The sequence below is a fragment of the Vicugna pacos genome, unplaced genomic scaffold (assembly GCF_048564905.1).
Source record: "Vicugna pacos unplaced genomic scaffold, VicPac4 scaffold_20, whole genome shotgun sequence".
Taxonomy (NCBI): Eukaryota; Metazoa; Chordata; class Mammalia; order Artiodactyla; family Camelidae; genus Vicugna; species Vicugna pacos.
Window position 1 is genome coordinate 19,121,737 of NW_027328741.1, and position 12,594 is coordinate 19,134,330.

Consider the following 12,594-nt stretch of genomic DNA (forward strand, 5'->3'; position numbering starts at 1 on the left):
GAGAACAGCACAAAGAAGATCATAGATAAAATTACTTCTTAAATTCTACCACATGCTGAATGTGCCATCTGAGACTACATCATGTGACCTTTATGATTCCAGGGATGACATAATAGAGACCATGAACCCTGGGCTGGTTCCTGCATTTATCTTCTGTTCCAACCCATCCTAACTTAACACTTTAATACTTTCCAGGATGAACCAGAAACCACTTTGTACTTTTCCCTCTCCCCATGTTTTAGTCTTTTTCCAAATTCTTCCATTTTCTCTTCTTCCTTACAAGAAGTTATCTAAATTAACTCCCATATTGTTCCATCAAATGATCATGTAAATCAAATATCTCTTTTTTTCTTTAAATAGTAACTAAGTCTCCCATTTAACTCTTAACACTGTTTAAAAAAAAAGGTTAATACAGGTACACATCTATGTTTATTGTTCAAATAAGAAAATTGCAGATCGTTGTCGACATTTGCTAACATCAATTTTAATCTTTGTTATCTTGCATAATCTTGTAGTCCTCTGGTAAATCAGTTGTAATTACGATGTCGTTCATAAACTGCAGATGGCTGATATGTTGGCCTTGAAAGGGAGGTAGCTGATGTATCAGCTATCACTGTTACTGGAAACCGTGGGTTGCTCACAGGTTGAAGTTTAGGAAAATGACCTTCATTGGCAGATATGTTGTGATATCTTTTAGGAAAAGTATAAGGCTCCACCATCAGTCCAAATAATTCCTCTGTATGGGAGAGACGATTCGGTACTGAGAATTACAAATTGTAGTTGTAATGAAGTTAACCACACGGCCATTTGTTTCATTGTAGCTTCTTTGAATGTGCCCGTGGACTATGGTAAACTGATTTAAAATAGCTCTTTGATCCACTGCAGTTTGTTCTGGTGGTCTAACTGAAATTGATGATGGAGGAGAAAAATCAGCTCTGTTCGGGGTAGTTGTATCACCAATTATGTGGCTAGTAGAGGGCTTTCTTATTAGAGGCATGTTTAAATTTGCAGACGTTAAAAATGCACTTTCTTCACTAGTGTCAGCCACAAAACCTGAAATATGATTATCCACATTACACCCTGCTTTAAAGTGCTTCTTGTTGAAATCTTCAGCCAATGAAGGCACCAGAGAGGAATTTTTAATCCCAACTCTTCTTTTTATTCTCACTAAAAGCTGGGGACAGCCTCGTTTAAAATTTGGATTATGATAGAAATGCAGCTACAACCAAAGGAGAAACATTTTAGTAATATTTTAAACCAAAATACAAGTCTAGAATAAGCCTAACCTATAAAACCTCAGATTCCACTTTTTCTATTCAAAGATAATATCATCAAAATATGAACATTGCTGACGATTTTTTGAAGTTCCTTATTTGGAAACTACACATTTAAATAGTATACTCATCAAATTTAAGAAGTTAGCAATTGCAGTAATGTTGAATGCCACTTTTTAAAAGCAGCTTTAATACCTTTATTAAGATTTCTGAAAAGATTCAAAGTTGCAAGCAAAGTTTCTCATAATATTCACTACTTAATGTACTGTCCTAATTTTTTAGAAAAAATAAAGGATTTTAGCCTTAGTAGTTTTATAAAATTTTCAAAATCTAGCTTTACATTTATATTACCATTGATTGATAAACAAAATAAAATTTTATATATAAGTTACCAAGTGGTAACTAAAATTTCTGAATACTTTGCTTAAAACAGAGACTCCTTTTCTTCAGCCAGAAAGTCAGCTAGACAAGCAGAAGTTTGAAAATTCTGCCGCACTTTCCTAAACCCATAATGGAAAAGCTGTCTAAGTAAACTTTTCATACTTCCAGTTTCAAATATTTTGAAAGGAGCCTTTCTTTCCAAAACATCCTTCTTAAGACATATTCATCAATCACTATGAAAGATCCATTATCATCCAACAAGATGGATTTAAATTGGTCACTCCCAGGCATTTTCCAGAGTTTTTTGGAAATGCCAGAGAACGAAAATGATTATCTTAATCTGGTTCAGAGACACAATGTGTGTAACATGGTGTTTTAAACAAGCATTCTACAGACAAAGTTTGAAAAGCATTTTCTTCAAACATAGACCTCACGTCCAGGTCCCCAGAGAATGTTTGATCACACAATAGAGATCTACCGGAGTTTCCTGAACCAGTTGTTCCATCTTTACAAGACACATCTTGAATTTCTGAAGAAATATGTGCCATCTCAAATAACTTTTTCTACAGCTACTTTTCTAATCTGCATGATTTTGAGCAATGCAGCTTCAAATGCTGCTTTGGCAGGCCTGCACATATAAACTGCTGGACCTTCACAATGTTTCTCAACTTGAGTAGCTGTGACATCACAAAAGGACTCGCCTCCCAGCAACCCAAGTGTAATGTTCAGCCAGTGTTTATTTCTCATTCATCCAGTTAAAATGAAATATATTGGATAATTATTTTTATAGTGTGATCTGCAAATATTATCCCCATAAAATCTTTTTAAACAATTAAATATTTGGGTCTATGAAATAAAACCAATCTCCAAACATTTGTCCACAAATTTATAACAGATTTGAGAACAGAGTATAAATAATGCAGAAAATATATAAAATAATTTTTAAGTTTTGTAATTTACAGTGAAATTTGTGTAAAATCTGTACAGAAATGTATAACTATTTCATCATCATTTGTAATTAAAGTGAAATATAATTTGATTTGCAAATGGAATTAGGTATTTATATGTGTACTTTAGAATAAGTAGCTCTATATGCAAAACATGAGAAGAATAAATATCAGTTTATTTGGTATGTTTATATATAAATGGTTAATATATATGAAATAAAATTAGGTTAAAATAATCAATCAAATTGAAGATATCCCAAAGGGCGGAATTTTTTTAAATTTGTAGTTCAGTTCTATAAGTGAAACAAATGTAATTTAATATTCTACACTAAATTTGCAAAAGAGACAATCTATTGTATATTTACAAAAGTTTATTTTTGCCATTTTATCACTCAGGGTTTATCATTCCCTAGAAGTAATAAATTTTCTTGACATCTATATAATCCATTCTCTTGGGGTTTCTGTTAAGTGTTCCAAAATGATGTTGATATATAAACTTATGCACAAGATCCTGGGTTCAGTAAGCATTGCTCCATTAAGGGACAAAGAAACAAACAATCAAAAAACAAAGATATAACAGTATATGTAGGTTGGGGTGGAAAAGACCACGTAAAATATTTTAGGAAGCAATAATTTTCTCAGTCCTGAAACAGTTGACATTGTTAGAATAATACGGCATTTTAAGGCAAGTGTCTTGTGCACTAATTGTAAATAATAGCTATGGTCTGTATCAGAAAACTGTAGTTAATCCTTTTCTACTAAATATTATATTTTTATTAAGAAATAAATTCCTTTAAACATAAACCAAATTCAAAATCAGTGATAAAATTTTTAAATAAATAAATGTACCCTCAAGCTACAATGTAAATTTTTCTTTCACTATGTGTAAATTCCCTTCTAAATAAATATTAGCAACCTGAATTCATTGCATATTATAAGTATTATAAACTATAGTTAAGTTGGATTTAGTCCTGATATATAAATATTATTTAACATACACAAATGAATATATGTAATATCATTCCTTTAAAAGACAAAGAATTCAAAAATAACAATCTCAAAATATGTAGGAAAATTATAGACAGGTCTGATCTTAACATCTTTATAAAAATATCCTTAAATTCGCTCTAGATAGAATGTAACTAAGCATAATAAAAGCCATATATGAAAAACCCATGATTAATTTCAATTTCAATGTTAACTTACAGGAAGGTTTTCTTCTGGTCCAGTAATAAGAACAAGAAGCTCATTTTCACAAGTACTATATTACACTGCTAGAAGTCTTAACCAGAATATATAGTAAAGGAAAAATATAAAACTCATCCAACTTGTAATAAAGAAGTGAAGTTTTTAGATGACATAATTATGCGTACATAGAAAACTCCATAGACTCCTCCAGTGACTGAAATAATGAACAAGCTTAGTAAACTTGCAGAATACAAAATCAATCTACAAATATCCGTTGCATTTTTGTATAGTAAAATCACATTATCAGAAAGAGAAATTAGGAAAACCATTGTGTGTAAATTGATACTAAAAAGAATAAAATAGGAATAAATTTTATAAGTGAAACAAAAGTTCTAAACATAGATCTATATATTACAGGTACAAGAAATATAAATAAACAAAATAAATAGGAAGATATTCTGTGCTGATGGATTGTATACAATATGAAGAAATATTCTAATCTATCTTTCATATGTTCAATCTCCCCAGCAGTAATTATTGAGGAAAATGTCTTTTCTTAATTTTATACTCTTGCATCCTTTTCCATGGGTTAATTGATCATAGGTGTGAGGGATTATATCTGGTTTTTCTATTCTCTTCTATTAATTGGTGTCTGCTTTTGAGCCAGTATCATGCTGTTTTAATTATTAGTTTTGTAGGACTGTTTAACATCAGAGAACTTTACACCATTAGATTTAATACTCTTTTTCAGGATTATTTTGGCAGCTCAAGATCTTTGTTGTTTTAAAATTATTTGTTCTATTTATTGGAAATGTCTCATGGGTATTTTCACATGAATCACACTAAATGTAGATTGCATTGGGTACTATGTTTGTTTCAACCACATTGTTTCACATCATTAACGTAAGAGATCATTTCATTTCTTTTGATAAGTTTTAATTTGCTTTATCAATGTTTTCTGTTTTTTAAAGTATAGGTTTTCACCATGTTTGTTAACTTCATTTATAGGTGTTCTTTACATATATATATATATATATATATACAATTATATACATATTTGTAAACTCGTTTCGTACACAAGTACAGCAGGCAGAAGGCAGTGGCAAGACATATTCAAAGTCCTGAATGAAAGAAAGCTGTAATCTAAGATGCTTTATCAAGCAAGGCTAACTTTTAGAATAGAAGGAGAGATAAATAACTTCCACACAAGCAAATACTTAAAGAATTTAGTAAGAGAAAGAGAAATACAGAAAGATCTATTCTAAATAAAAAAGAAGCAGGATGCTATAGAAAAGAGAAAGGCATAATTAGAAAGGCAATATCTGCAATGACTTATAACAGAATATATGTGATGTTGTAAAAAAGGACATCAAAATTTTTAAAAGTCACAGAGTGTAACAGGAAAATACAGAGTGTTTTCTTCTTGTTTCTGTTCTCTGTAGGATGGGTTTGAGTGTGTATACTTATCAGTTAAAATAAACATTTTTAGTACTGGTCAATATACATACAAAACAAAATACCATAAGTCAAAAGCTTACAATGAAGTCACAAAGACAAAAAGAAACCAAGGTAATAAAAGAAAACTTATCAAGCCATAAAAACAAAAAGAAATGAACAAAAAGAAAATACCAAATCAACTGGAGAAAGAAGTTCAATATGGAAAAAAAACACCGGTCTATCAATAATTACCACAAATGTTAATGGACTTAGTGCTTTAATCAAAGATATATATTGTCAGATGTGATAACATAACAAGACCGTACGTTATGAAGTACAGAAGATACCCACTTTAGTAAGAGGAACACACATCCATTGAAAGTCAGAAGGTGGAAAAATATATTCCATGCAAATACAAATGACAAGAAAGCTGGACTAGCAGTACTGACTTCACACAAAGAGACTTTACAAAAAAGGCCATAGAGAAAGATAAACAAGGACATGATTTAATGATTAAAGGAGCAAATCAAAGTGAGGGTATTACACCTATTAATATATATGCAGTCAATATAGGAGCACATAAATAAATAAAGAAAATACCAATAGATAAAAATAGAGAAATCCCTGGGAATACAATCAAAGTAGGAGACTATAACTCCCCATTACAATCACTGGACTGGTCTTTCACAAAGAAATTTAATAAGGGAAAATAGATACTAAAATAAATTATAAAATAATTGGAGATGCTTGATATTTTCAAAACAGTACTTCTCCCCAAAATAGAATATACATTCTTTTCCTGTGCACAAGGAACATTTTCTATGAAAGATTATGTACTCAGGTACTCAAGAAGCCTCCACATGTTAAGAAGATAAAAATTATTTCAAGCATCTTTTCTGAGTATAATACTATGAAACAAGAAATCCACCACAGAAAAACAGTGAGAAAAAATGACAGCATCCTGATTAAAAAACATGCTACTAAAACAAGGGGGATGAGATGATGAAGTAAAGAAGAAATTAAAAAATACCTTGTGAAATATGACAAAACACTACACAAAGTCTCTGGAATACTGCTCAAGCAGGCTTAAGAGTGAAGTTCATAGTGACAAGGCCATCCTCAAACAAGAGGTACAATTTCAAATAAATAATCAATCGTTCTATGTAAAGTAATCAAGAAAGGGAGAGCAAACAAAACCAAAAGTCAACAGAAAGACTGAAAATATAAAGATCAAGAAGAAATAATTGAAATAAAGTTTAAAAAATAGAAAAAAATCAATCAATTTATTTTTTGAAAGGGTAAACAAAATTGACAAACCTCTGGACAGGCTCACCAACAAGAAAAGAGAGAGGACAGAAATAATATTAGAAATGAAAATGGATAAACTTCAAAGAGTACAACAAATTTACCAAATATCATAAGGGAATAACATGAGCAACTGTATGGAAACAAACTGGATAACCAGGAAGAAATGAAGAAGTTTTTAGAAACATTCAGCCCACCAATTTTGCATCAAGGAGAAGTTAGCCATTTGAACAGACAGATCACCAGAAATGGAATAGAATTATCAATAAAATAAAAAATCTCTTCAAAAAAAATTCAAACCCAAATAGCTTCACTGGGGAATTTGACCAAACATACTAAGAAAAATCTATACCAGTCCTCCTCAATCTCTTCCAAAAGACTGATATTGAGAGAGTACTCCCAAACTCACACCATAAGGCCAACATCAACCTGATACTAAAACCAGACAAAGACACTACCCCAAAAAGAAAACTATAGGCCAATATCATTGATAAACTTAGAAGCAAAAGTCCTTGAGAAATTATTAACAAACAGAATCCAAAAGCATGTAAAAATAAGATCATGAACCATGGACAAGTTAGATTCATCCCAGGAATGCAAGGATAGTTTAACATATGCAAATCAATCAATCAATTGTGATACACCATATCAACAAAAGAGAAGACATAAAAGATATGATCATCTCAGTAGATGCAGAAAAAGCAATTGTTTACATTTAACACTTATTTGCAATGAAAGTTCTTATCACAGTGGGCATAGAGGGACCATATCTCAACATAATGAAACCTATTTATGGCAAATATATAGCCAGCATAATAATGGTGAAAACCTGGAACCGTTCCCACAAAAACCTGCAACAAGGCAAGGATCCCCATTCTCACAATTTCAATTCAATATAGTCTTGGAATTCCTAGCCACAATGATCAGCCAAGAAAAAGAAATAAAAGGATTCAGACTGGAAAAGAAGAAGTAAAATTGTCATGATATGCAGACATGACACTATATATATATAAATTGTAAAAGCTTCACAAAGAATACATAGGCTAAAAAAGGAAATAGGCAAGGTAGCCAGAGTAATGTACAAAAACCAATTACATTTCTTTACACTACCATTGAATCAAGAGGAAAACAAAGTATAGTAACAACCCCTTTTATAACTGCACCCAAATTTATAAAATGCTTAAGAATAGCTCAGACCAAGGAGGTGAATGAATTGTACATGGAGAACAAGAAAACATTGATTGAGGAAATCAAGAAAGATTTGAAGAATTGAAGAGATACCCAAAGGTCTCGTAATGGAAGAAATAATATTGTTAAAATGGACATACTACACAAGGCAATCCACAGAATTAATATGAGTTCCTATCAAATTATTAAAAACATTTCTTTTTAGGACTGAACTAATGATCATAAGAATTATATAGATACAATAAAGATCGATAATTTCCAAAACAATATTGAAGACAAATAAAGAGGCTGGAGGAATAACCTGCCTGCTCTCCATACACTATTGTAGAGCTATAATAATCAAAACATCATGATATTGGTACAGAAACAGGCATATGGATCAATGGAACAGAATAGAGAGCCTACGAATAAATCTACAGTCCTATGTTCAATTAATATTTGACAGAGTAGCCAAGAATATGACAGAGAAAAGACCATCTCTTCACCAACTGGTGTTGGGAAAATTGGATTGCAGCATCAGAGCAATGGAGTCAGAATTCTCCTTCACTTCATACACAACAATAAACTCAAAATGACTTGAAGAGTTAAATGTAAGGCAAGACACAGTAAATCTCCTAGAAGAAGACATACGCAAAACACTCTAAGATAAATTGGAGCAATGATCTCTTAGAACAGCCTACCCAGGTAATTGATGTAAGATCAAAATTAATAAATAGGACCTAATTAAGCTTATAAGCTTTTACACAGTAAAGGGAACCATAAACAAAGCAAAATGACAACTGACAGGATAAAGAAAATATTTAGAAGTGATGCAACTGACAAAGCCTAATTTCCAAAATATAAAGAGTTCATACAACCTAATACTAATACTTAAAAAACACAAGAAACCCAATCTGAAAATTGGCAGAAGCCCTATACATGCAATTCTCCATTAGAAACATACAAATGACACAGATATATGAAAAAAAAATTGCTCACTATCATTATCAGAGAAAGGCAATTCAAAAGTCTAATGAAGTATCACCTCACAATAGACACAATGGCCATTATTCAAATGTCCACAGACAATAAATGCTGGGGGAGCTGTGAAGAAAGGGAACCCTCCTACACTGTTGGTAGGAATGTAGTTTGGTGTAGTCACTGTGGAAAACAGGATGGGGATTCCTCAAAAGAATAAAAATAGACTTAACATATGATCCAGCAATCCCACTTCTGGGTATATATCAAAGAGAACCCTAATTCAAAATGTCAACTGCATCCCAATTTTCTTAGCAGTGCTATATACAGCAGCCACGACATGGAAGCACCCAAATTGCCCATCAACACATAACAGTATACAGAAATTATGCCATATTTTCACAATGGAATAATATTCTGCCATAAAAAATGAAAAAGCAATGAATTTTGCAGCAAAATGGATGTTCCAATAATCTGTCATACTAATTGAAGTAAGCCAGAAAGAGAAAGAAAAATAATATATGACATGATATATGTAGAACCTTAAAAAAAATTTGGAAGAAAACACTATGATTTCATCTACAAAACTGAAACATACATGCAGATCTACATTATAATCTTATGGTTACTGCTGAAAGAGATTTTAAGAGGATATATTTTGGAGCTGTAGAATTATAAATGTTATCCACTATATATAAAAACAGATATTTTCAAAATTTCTTTGTATGACACAGGGCAGTATGTTAAATATTGTGAAGTTAAATTTAATTAGCACACAAATATATACATGAAGTGGGACACTGTGCAAACACTACAGATTGACCCATTGTAAATGGCAGTACTTCAATGATAAATAAATGAATACATAAGTAAATAAGTAAGTAAATAAATAAATAAATAAATAGTATTTAATAATAAAAGAAATACAAATATTCACACTACTTAACTTTACACGTCAAGAATCTAGGAGAAAACAGAAAGAAGAAGAAAATTGAATGAATGAGAGAAAGGTAAATAACAAGAGAAATAATTGAAAAGAAAAAAAATACCTAAGTCTATTTGTTTTAAACATAAAGTGGACAAACATTTAGGTTGGCAAAGAAAATAAAGACTCAGATAAAATTAGAAATAAAAGAGAAGATATTACAACTGATGTTATAGAGATGCATAGCATCATAAGTAATTACCACTAGCCAACAACTTGAATGACCTAGAACAAAAGACATATTCCTAGAAACATATGTCTTCCAATAATGAATCAAGAAGAAATTAGAAAGTTAAATAGAGCAAAAGGGTGTATGAGTAAATCAGTAATCAATACCTCCCAAACCACAAAATATTTACAAGATGAATTTACTGGTGAATTCTGTAATACATTTGAAGAAAATTTCTCACCAATTCTTCCCCAAACCATCCAAGAATTTGAAGGGGGTGAAAGTATCCGTACTTATTTTATGATGCCAGCTTTATTTGCTTAATAATGCTAGAAAGGACATTATAAGCAAAATATTGAATGTTATCCTTGATGTATGTATGTGCCAAAATTCTCTACAAAACACAAGCAAAATGAATTCAACAACACATTTAACGTATCATACACATACATGAGTAAATGAATTTATCCCTGGGTTTAAGGATTCTTCAAAATATTCAAATCAATAAAGGTGACATGCCTCACTAATAGAATTAGAAATAAAACTCACATAATCATCTCAATAGGTGCGGAAAGAGCATTGTATATAATGCAACACCTTTTGAAGATACTCCCAACAAATTAAATTAACCCTGTCAGAGGTATGATATCATATACACACAAAAACAGTGTGGAAAGAAGAGGAGTAGTTCTCTGCTTATTGATTCTTAGAAAAAGGGTTTATATAGGACATGCACAATGCCTCACATAACATCTAAGTTATAACAATGATAATAATCTTAAGCTATTTATGTCCACATACTCCCGCAGTAAGCAGAGGATGTTAAATGATAAAGGATTGTTTTAAAGTTCATCACCGAACTTCATTTAGTGGGCCATCTCTTATCCAGCTGGCTGTGCCTGACTTAGGTTGTCCTCCTCTGAGTATTTTACCCAGCATAGGCTATACAGCCATCCATATTGGATATATTGAGTAGGCCGTTTCTTATCCAGCCTGGATATATGACATTCCTCACAGCTTATCAGTTCAGTCCATGGGCTTATTCTCTACAGCCTTCAGACAGGGGCCTACAAACCCAACATCCCTTGAAAGAAAACTGGATGAAGAAAATTTGATGTTTATATGCAATGGAATCAATACTTTGCATTCCTATCAACAGTGTCCACGGCGTTCCCTTTTCTCCTCAATCTCACCAACATCTATTTCTTTTCTTTTTGATGAGAACCTTCTGACAAGTGTGACGTCTTGTCTAATTTTTGGTTTATGAATTTCCTAATAATTTATAACTCAACATATTTTCATGTGTCATATAGCCAACTGTATGTTTTCTACAGAGAAATGATTCAGATCAATCTATTCAGTTCTTATGGACTTTTTTTAATTGGATTGTTTGGAATTTTTGTTGTTGTTGTGTATGACTTTGCCATATATTTTAGATATTAACACTTGATTGGAAAATATCACTTGCAAATATCTTCTCCCATTGTGTTGGTTGACTTTTCATTTTATTGATCATTTCTTATGCAGTGTAAATCTGTTTAGACTGATACAGTCATATTTTGTTATTTCTGCTTCTGCTTCCCTTGACAGAGGAGACATATGAAGAATCAAATTAAGTCCAGTGTACTTCTTATGTTTTACCCTAGGATTCTTTGTTTTCAGGTTTTATATTTTATATGCCCAGGAGTGGGTTTGCTGTGTCATATGATATGTCTTTTTTTATTATTTAAAGGAAATTCCATACTGTTTCCAAAGTGGATGCACCAATTTTCATTCCCACCAACAGCGTTGTACTGTCCCTTTTTCTCTACAACCTCCAAAGTCTTTATTATTTGTAGAAATTTGATGAAAACCCTTCTAAATAGTGTGAGGTAAAACATTATTTTATTTTTATCTTGCCTTTATAAAATGATTAGCTATGTGAGCATGTATTTTTGTTCCTGTTTGTCATCTGTGTGTCTTTTTTAGAGGCTTGTCTTGTACTCATTTTCTGGCTGAGTTGTTTGTAGATTTTTGAAATGGAATTTTATGAATGATGTGTGTATTTTAGAAATTAGCCTTATGTTGATTGCATTCTTTCCTAAAGTTTTCTCCCATTTGGAAGTTCATCTTTTCATTCTGATAGTTTTGCTGCGTAGAAGCTTTTAAGTTTAATTAGGACCTATTTGATTATTTTGCTTTTATTGTTTTCAGCTTGGGAGAGTGACATAGGAAACTTTTACTACAATTTACCTATAGTTTTGCCTATGTTAGTTTCCAGGAGTTTTATTGTGTCATGTATTAGATTCAAATATTTAAATCATTTTGAGTTTATATATGTACAGTGTGCGGGAATGTTCTAATTTCATTGATATACATGTAAATTTCTATCTTTCTCAACATCACTTGCTGAAGACTGTCTTTAGGCATTGTATATTTTTGTTTCCTTTGCCATAGTTTAGTTGACCATAGGTGTGATGTTTTATTTCTGCCTCTGTGTTCTGTTCCAGTGATACAGTTGTTTGTTTGTTTTCCAGTATTCTGCTGTTTTGATTACTGTAATTTTGTAATATAGTCTGAGATCTGGGAGGGTTATGGGTTATGTCTCCAACTTTGTTCTTTTTCCTGATTGTTCCTTTTGCAGTTCTGGTTCTTTTGCAGTTCCATACAAATCATAAGACTGTTTTTATTTCTGTGGAAAAGATCATGTATTTCTATCTGAATCACTTTATATCTGTAGACATCTTTTGTAGTATGTATATTTTAACAATATTAATTCCTCTA